The 8543-nt window shown below is 42.6% G+C and overlaps 1 protein-coding gene across 12 annotated transcripts in view; it reads right to left on the bottom strand.

Annotated features, from left to right (window-relative positions):
- Gng12 (G protein subunit gamma 12) overlaps window positions 1–8543 on the bottom strand; it is a 123437-nt gene that overhangs the window by 77818 nt on the left and 37076 nt on the right. The gene's annotated exons all lie outside the window — the stretch shown is intronic.

The raw sequence follows: 8543 nt of genomic DNA, 5'->3' as shown, positions 1-8543 counted from the left end.
TGACAAGCGTTCATGGGAAGAGCAGCACAGTGAAAGTTCCATTAACTCTATGTTCTTTGTTACATAGTAAACACACTCCTATCATGAGACAATTCTGAAGCATCCTTACCCCCAAGTCTGCATTAGCTAAACAATGCTATTGTACAGAGTGTCCCAAGATATTTAACACCTGGCACCAACCCAGGCTTTTCTGTAAATATATCTGTTGTACTTTTATCTGCAATTCACATCTAACCCATTCTTCAAAAGTCATGTATGTGTGTGTGCATCTGCATATCCCATAAGGACATGGTTAGGATCTCACAGAAATGTGAAATATCTGTTTGCTAACCAGTAAAATTCACAGGAAGCAACTGACATTAATGGGCAAGAAAACAAAAGAATTTGGATCAACATATAAAAGGAAAACTACGACTCACAACTGATACAGTAAAGACTGTGTGTCATTTCATCTCAGAACTGTGTATGAGGCCACATCTTGTTCAATCTTTGTTATAAGAGAATGTATTTAGCTTATGTATATACAGATGGACTTGGCGCCCACCCTGCATAACAGGCTCTCGGTTTCTACACCTGTCCCAACTGATATTTATGTCACTTTGGCAGGCTTGGCTGGCTTGTGTTTATTTTTTATAAAATCCCCAGTACCCTACAGGATGAACCAAGACTCAACAGAACTGAGCAGCAGTCCTGATGGAGTGGATAAGCCCTACTGAGAGAACTAATGTCATCATGTCCCAAGGAGAAGGGAGAGGGAACAGCAGATACACTGTAGAGACAGAAGGTCTGTAACATGTTGGTTCATACTCCACCTAAGCATATCTGGTATCTATGTGCTTGGCACAAAGATGTTGGTAATATAAGACCGAACAGAAATATAAGCCTTCTCCTTGAGAAGTTTATAATAAATCATAGGTACTCAATCAGGTCACTGTTACATGACAACAGTGCTGGCTTAAATGTATCTGTAGTAAGGACACAGGACTTTGAGTGCCTGTACCAGTCCCAAGTGCTCATGGGAGGCTTCCAGGAGGATGGTGTGATCAGGACTAATGAGAAGAGGAAAGGAATTCTTAGGTACTCCAGTGGTTGCAAAGAGCTTACTGTGAGGAGTTCAAGAAGGGAGAGATGCCTTATAAGAACTACTAGGCACTCAGAACCTAAGTTGCGTGAACTATAGTGCAGACCATGCAGCAATGGAGTAACCCGCAATCTTTAGCATCCTCACTTTGAAACCCTGTCATAGACAATGGTTATCAGGGAAGCCTCTAAGAGCCAGGTACTCAACACAACTGCTTGGGTTGACCTAGACTCTAAGATGTCGAATATACTTGGGCTGAAGGTACAGGGCTGTAAACTAAAGCAGCAGACTATTCAAGAATATCCCTTTCCACACAACAGGTAGTGAGTAAAATGTAAAACAGGCTAAATGGCTTTCCAACAGGAGATGCAGAAAGCTTCCAAGCCATTAAGTGCCAAAGGCCTGTTATTAAACCCTAGTTCAAATGCATCTACCCAGGAAGCTTAGCAAATGCTATCCAGTTCTAGTTCTCTGGTAGGAAGAATGTCAGAAGAATGAGTGGGGATGTGAGCTTTAATAATTTGACAAAAAAAGCAATGCTGTCTAACACACTGTTAGAGCTTAGTGAGAAAATGCTAAAAATCCAACTATTTAAGAAAAAAAAAACTAAAGCAATTTAAGAGAGATACCCCCTCCCCCAAGGAAATAAAATATGTACAGCTTAGCAGCATTTATCACTGATAATGTATGTTAAAATTCTTTTGCTTTCTAAAAATTCCAGTTTTATTGGCACACTCTAGGTTGTTAAGATTTTATGTTGAAAATAATCATTCTGTTCAGGTGGCTTTAGTTCTCCTCTTTGGATTTTTGTTGATACAGTGTCTTGCTATGTAGCCATGGCTGACTGCAATCCTCCTATGTCTTCCTTTCAGGGGGCTAGATCATAGGCATGGGATTCCATACATGACCATTTCTCGCTCCTTTCTTATCACCTCACATCTAGTAACATAGGTTAAACTCTACTTCGTTTCATAAGTAAGTCCTGTGACTCCTGCTTCAGAATACCTTCTGAATCTATTCAGCTACTCTTGCCCCTCCAAGGTAGCCAAACTCTACTTCGTTTCATAAGTAAGTCCTGTGACTCCTGCTTCTGAATACCTTCTGAATCTATTCAGCTACTCTTGCCCCTCCAAGGTAGCCAGCGTCTCTTGCATAGATGACTATCATAACCTCTCCAGAATCAAGACCTCATTCTCGTTGTCTCCTCACTCTGGTCTCCATCCAGTAAGCAAAGGGTTGTTCACGTTGCTCAGAAGTCTCGGTGGCCTTAGCATACTCACTGAAGACCATCCCTTGGCCACGAGGTCCCCTTAGCCTAGCCCTCTATCCAGCCACATGGAGCTCTCTTCAAATATCACTGGCAAGTTCCAGTCTTGAGGCCTTCAAGGATATTCACCTTTCTACTGGGACCATAAGCAGACTCCTGCTACTCCATAAGCAGACTCCATAACCTACTCCTGCCTACCTGGTTTCTTCAGGTCCTCCAGGCTTCTTCAGAAGAGTCCTCCTCCCCAACACTGCTTTGCTATGTCAAAGTACCTCCTGATGATCTCTCTCCTTTCTACCTACTGACTTACATGCATCTCTCACACTGGAATGAAAGTGCCATGAGCAAACAGACTGTATGTTCAGTGTTGTACCCCAGGGCCTGAAATGAAGCCTGACAAGAATAAGCATTCAATAAAAAATTTATTTAGTTTATATGCATGTGGAGAGGGAGGGACAGAGCAAGCACACATGCTTATATATGGGCACATGCATGTGACCTGAGATGCTGAGAACAAGTGTCTTCTTCAATCAATTTCCAGCCTAAACCTCACATTTGTTGATTTGGCTAGACTGGCCAGCCAGCACGCTCTGGGGTCTGCTTGCCTGAACCACCAGTGCTGCTTTGTTTGGCTTTTGCACGGGTGCTGGAATTTGCAAACTTAGGTCCCCATGCTTGCATGGCAAGCACGTTGCCTGCTAAAGCATCTTCCATTTCCCACAGGTATTATAAATCGGCCAGATATATTTTCTGTTGAACTGGGCTTCAGTTAGTATTATGAAAATGTTTCTCATTTAAAAAACGACAAACAAACCAAGATAAATAAATAATGCCATCTTGACTTGCAGAGAAATTACATGAGTTCAATGGAAAATATGGCTATACTCAAAATGTTTGGTAGGCAACTGGTCTTCTGTCTCTTCAGTCTTCCTTAAGCCTTTGCTACTTCAAACATTATACGCCTGTTTGCCCCCCTGTCTGTGGTTAGTAGCACAGTCTCTTCCAGTTATTTCTAAACACTGCTGGCTCTGATCTCAGGGCCAAGTGGGCTGCTCCACTACTTCTGTTGCTTGGTTCAGTGAAGTTTGGGGCCAGCAGCCACTGAAAACACTTTAGAACACTAAGAAAACTCCTGGGAGGGGGAGTTTTAGAAACAAGCACAAACCCTTCCCAAGTGGGTCCTTTCGGGTACAGGCAGCTTGGCTGATACGGGTGCCTTTCAGAGGGGCAGTGTTTCCTCTTTGTGAATGAGTCCCATTGATGAGGACACACTAAGTAGGCAGTGTTAGCTCTAGGGACAGCCACTCTACCCTGGCATCTGTGCAGGGTGGAAGAGAAAGGAACCCCACAGAGACCACTATTTCCCATCAGTCTTTCACTTCCCTTTGTTTGCCTCCCTAACCAGCCTCGGTCAGCTCCAACAAGTTAGAGCAACTGCCAATTGTCTTTTCTTTTTCCAGTTGGTTTTCTTTTTATACTTTACTCATTTTTGCTGGGAGGTGGGGGCTGTGCCAAAGTGTGCCTGTGGCACTCAGGGGGGCAGGCTTGTTCAGCAAGTACTGTACTTGGTGACCATCTCACCAACTGCCCCTCCCTATCCTTTATGTTTGTTGTAATGCAGGGTCTTCACAGCTCAGGTCTGCTTAGGACTTGACATCCACCTGAGCCTGTGCTGAGTGCTGGGAACACAGGTCTGGACCACCTACCTGGTTCATCCCTTCCTCTTTCTTTTAAAATGGCTTATTTTTATGTACACTGGTCTTTTGCCTGGACGTATGTCTGTGTGAAGGTGTTGGATCCTCTAGACCGTGAGTTATAGGCAGTTGTGAGCTGCCATGTACGTGCTGGGAAGTAAACCTGATTCCTCTGGAAGAGCAGCTAGGATGCTTAACCGCTGGACCAGGTTTCTAGCCCCTCACCTCTCTATTTCTTGAAGCGTAATCTTTCTGTAGCTTTTAAAAGTTGAGATGTTGGGATTCTTTCATAAAGATAAGGCATTCTTTTAAAAAATGTTTATTGCATTTATTTACTGTGGTGGGGAGGTACACTCATGCCATAACACACGTGTGGAGGTCAGGAACAACATGAGGGAGTGGGTTCTGCCCTTCTACCACATAGGTCCTGGGAATCCAACTCACACCAGACATGGCAGCAAGAGCCTTTATCCACTTAGCCATTTTGCTGGCCCTCAAACAAGATATTGTAGTGGGGGTTGGTCTTGTGCACTGTATATTCAGATGCTGATTCCTGTGTCTGGAGATCTAGCCTTACCATGATTATTGAACCATCTCCTATATCAATGTTGTATAAAGAATGTTCTTTAATCATCCGAATGGTTCATAAGGAGCTGATCAACATATGGCTGGGCAGAGGCGATAGGAAGGCTAGACTTGTGATCCCAGCCAGGGGTCCTAGGGAGGAGAGGAAAAGACAGAGACCCCACAGAAATATCAAGAGGTGACCATGAGGCAACGTGATAAAAGCAGGTTGCCAAGGGATTCACCATAAGGACACACATGGAGCAGAGCAAACCAGGGGCAGACTGAGATTGAAGGTAAAGAACCATGTGGCTGAGAAATAGCCAGAGAGGGGTAGAACAACTCAGAGCCCGCCTAGCCTAGGCTTACAGATTGTCAGTAAACTTAATAGGTCTTTGTGTCAATTATTTGGGAGCTAATGGGAACAGAAAAGGACTTGTGCTTAAATTACAGACTATTTCTTAATTTTGAATCACTTGAGAACTCACAGCACAGTTCAAAGATCTGATCACATGCAAACACTGCATATAACAAAAATAAAAGACACTGCTTTTTTCTGTCCAGTGATCTCCTCGACATGTACAATGTAACAAATTATGCATTAGTCTTGGTGGACTTTTATTTATGAAATTTCTTTAATGTTTAACTGGTTCTGTCTGTGATGCAGTATCCTCTTTCACTGTTGGTCCTCTCTGTGGCATGGTACCCTCCCTCACCAGTAGTTTTGTCTGTGATATGGATCCTCTAACCATATAGGAATTTAAGCTTTTGGGTAGTACGTCCAAATGAAAACAGTAAATATGAATTACAAAAGAAGTATCACAAAAGAAGTATTACTCGAGTTAGTATGTCCCCACAGAACTTATTTCTTGCTCTCCTTTTTTAAAGTCAGACATCTGGCCTATGAACACAATTTAACTCTGAACGGAATTCCAGGGTTGCTGCTACCTGGTCTGCAAATGGCTTCCTTTCTTCCTCCCTCTCTGCACACCTAGCCCAGGCAGCCAACATAAACCAAGGGTTGGTGACTTTTTGAGCGACCCTCACATCCCTGTATTCTTCTACAAAGCTTCACTGCAAATACTCTCAAACAACTGTCTGCCCAAATAGTAGTGTACATTTTCTTCTCCTCCTCACAGGGCTTGGGTGAGTAATTAATGTGTTCATAGTCCTTTGGCCAGTTTTGATGTATTTCTGGCATTATTCAAGGTTAAAACATTTCAGATGCCTAACACTAACTCCCAAATATTTCCCTATGTGAATTCTTTCATTCCTCTAGCCTTTCGCTATGCAGAAAGAAAGGCAGTGAAGCCCTTCTAGATTCAGGGGAGAGTGGTAGGAAAACACTTGAGAGCTGGAGGACAGGAGAGCTGTGACATGCTGTCTTTTATGCATGCCGTGACCATTCGACTCAGGAGCTCACAGCAGCTGTGGTTACCTGCTCATGACCTGAACAAGGCTGGATCCACCAACGCTCATGAGGCCTTACTGTGCCCCGAGGAGCTAATGTGGTTAATGGTTGCCAGGGACGGGGAAGTCATTTTCTTGAGAGCTATACCACTAGTAACTTGCCCATGGTCTGGTAAATAACCCCCAACTGTGGTTATTTAAGCAACCCTAATTAAACTCTGTGAGTCATTAGAAGATACTACGACATGAAAGGGATGAGCAGCAGAAAGAAGAGGGCACAGGAAGGGGTAGGAGGGTAAGGGCTTGAGTGTGGTCAAAACACATACATGTATAATAATGTAAAAGAATAAGTAAATGGAAACAATTTAAGGCAAGGACTAAAGAACAGGTTCACAGGTACCAACCACTCTCGCAGAGAGGATCAGTATATGGTTAAATGACTCAGAATCTCCTGTAAATCCAGCCCAGAAGACATTCATAAATACTTTTTTGAACTTTTTAAAAGGCAGGGGTGGGGATGAAAAACGACATACACAACAGAGACATTTTCCAGTGTTCCTCCTAGGCTTAAAACCAACAGAACCCTCAACTCAGGGCTTGTAAACTCTTGAATGCCTTAACATGGATAGCAGAATCTCACAGAAAAATCCTGTCCAGTGTACACCAATCACTGCTTTTTCTTTTTCCTCCACTGATTTATGTGTAGTACCATTACTGGTCACTCGGCAGACAGTTCCCAAAAAGTTCCCAGAGTGTCCCTGATGACAAAGCCTGGGTTCCTGTAGGGATGCTGGGAGCTTTGGATGGGTGGCCAAGCTGAGGTCAACTCAATGAGACCTGAAGGGATACCTGGAGAGGACACAGGGAAGGACTCTATGTCCTCATCAAAAATAGGAGCGTATTACTGGTTCTTTGAAACTAGCTAAAAGGTTGTGATAGCCATTTGTTGACAATGAGAAGTTAAAAATTAAAAGGTAATACAACCAAAAGGGTGGATCAATGGGCTGGGACAAGCACGGACCTTTAACGACAGTAAAGAGAGCAGCTGCCTCCTCCATGATATAACCCTTAGCTTTTTAGGGTCATGACTGGTCTGTTTGCTTTTCTGGTATGTTTAGCCTTCATATTCATGAAATGACAAGGCTTACAATTTTAGGAACATTTGCTTAGCAAACTTGCAACTGACTGGATAAATATGACATACTCAGGATGTATTTATACTACCTAATGCAGGAGCCTCTGGGCTTTCTCAGTCTAGAGCAGCTGCTCATCCACCAATGGAATCATTCATCCACCAATGAGAGCTGTTTTCTTTCATTTCCTTCTGCCAACCACTGAGTGCTGAACCAGCCTTTACAATGGTCACTGTGACAGGTACAAGGGATACAAACCACCTCAGGGACACAAAACAACTGTACCCATTTTAGAGACTAAGACACTGAGGTTCTTGGGGTCTAAATGTTTTCCTACATTAAAACTCTGTTTAACCATGTAGGGATTCAACTATCTGAATGTTTGTCTTACAATTTTCACTGTATAATATATGTCATATGCTTCTCACTGTGCTTCAAATGTTAACCATTGCTTTACTTACCTAATTTACATGTAACAAGAAACTATACTGCTTTTTGATATATTTAAATTTAGGTGAAAAGTTAAACCAATAGCCACTTACCAGGGTGGGGTTTATTTTACTGCCATTTCAAGAAGAACTTGGAGCATGAGGACTTAGGAAAAGGGCATTATACAACCAGGGCAGATGTAAAGACAGACCAACAGAGTCAAACACAAGCTCCCATCTACATGAAAATATGAATCTGCATTCATAAGAACGTCAGTATACAATTCAAGTTCAGAACTTAATAAAATAATGGAAACTGGCTCTGCTCTCTACTGCTTTTCTTTAGAGATTATATTATTAGTGTTGACAATTTTTATGAACTATATGCTCACAATTTAACATGTGGCCAATTTTTAAAGGGAACATCTTTGTGTCCATGAGAACATGAGTGTTCTCCTTTTCACTTTTTTCCTTTTTTTTGTTCAGGGTGCCTTCTTGACAAAATACATCCATTTCCTTACTAAACATGGACATTGTTCCTAATGTCTGAAGGCCTCCCAAGAATGAATGCTCTGTGGAACCATACACTACTGTGCTATAGACAGGCACGTTAGGCTCCGGTCCACAGAGACACGTTCCCTGCCTGGCTGGGCTGGCACACTAGGTATCTCTTCTCCCTCCTCTTGGTTAATTCTCGCTAATTCAAGAAGTTCTAAACTTGGATGCAACAGTAACAACTGAAACAGTCTATTTCCTGAGTATTCTACCACAGTGCAGGCACACTGGTCAGTACTTTCCAGTGAATCCCATTTCAACCTGGTCTTGCAGTGTAACCGCAAAGTATACAAAACAGAAGGCAGGCATTAACAATGTTTGCTGACTGCATGATAATTTAGCTTGGATACCTCTCGAGTCTACAGCTCAAAGCAACTGTTATAATTATCAGACTTTTTATAGAGGTAAATT

Source organism: Rattus norvegicus, chromosome 4 (assembly GCF_021556685.1).
Source record: "Rattus norvegicus strain SHRSP/BbbUtx chromosome 4, alternate assembly SHRSP_T2T, whole genome shotgun sequence".
In the NCBI taxonomy this organism is placed as follows: domain Eukaryota; kingdom Metazoa; phylum Chordata; class Mammalia; order Rodentia; family Muridae; genus Rattus; species Rattus norvegicus.
Note: the sequence above shows the minus strand (reverse complement) of the source record. Positions and strands in the feature narration are given on the sequence as shown.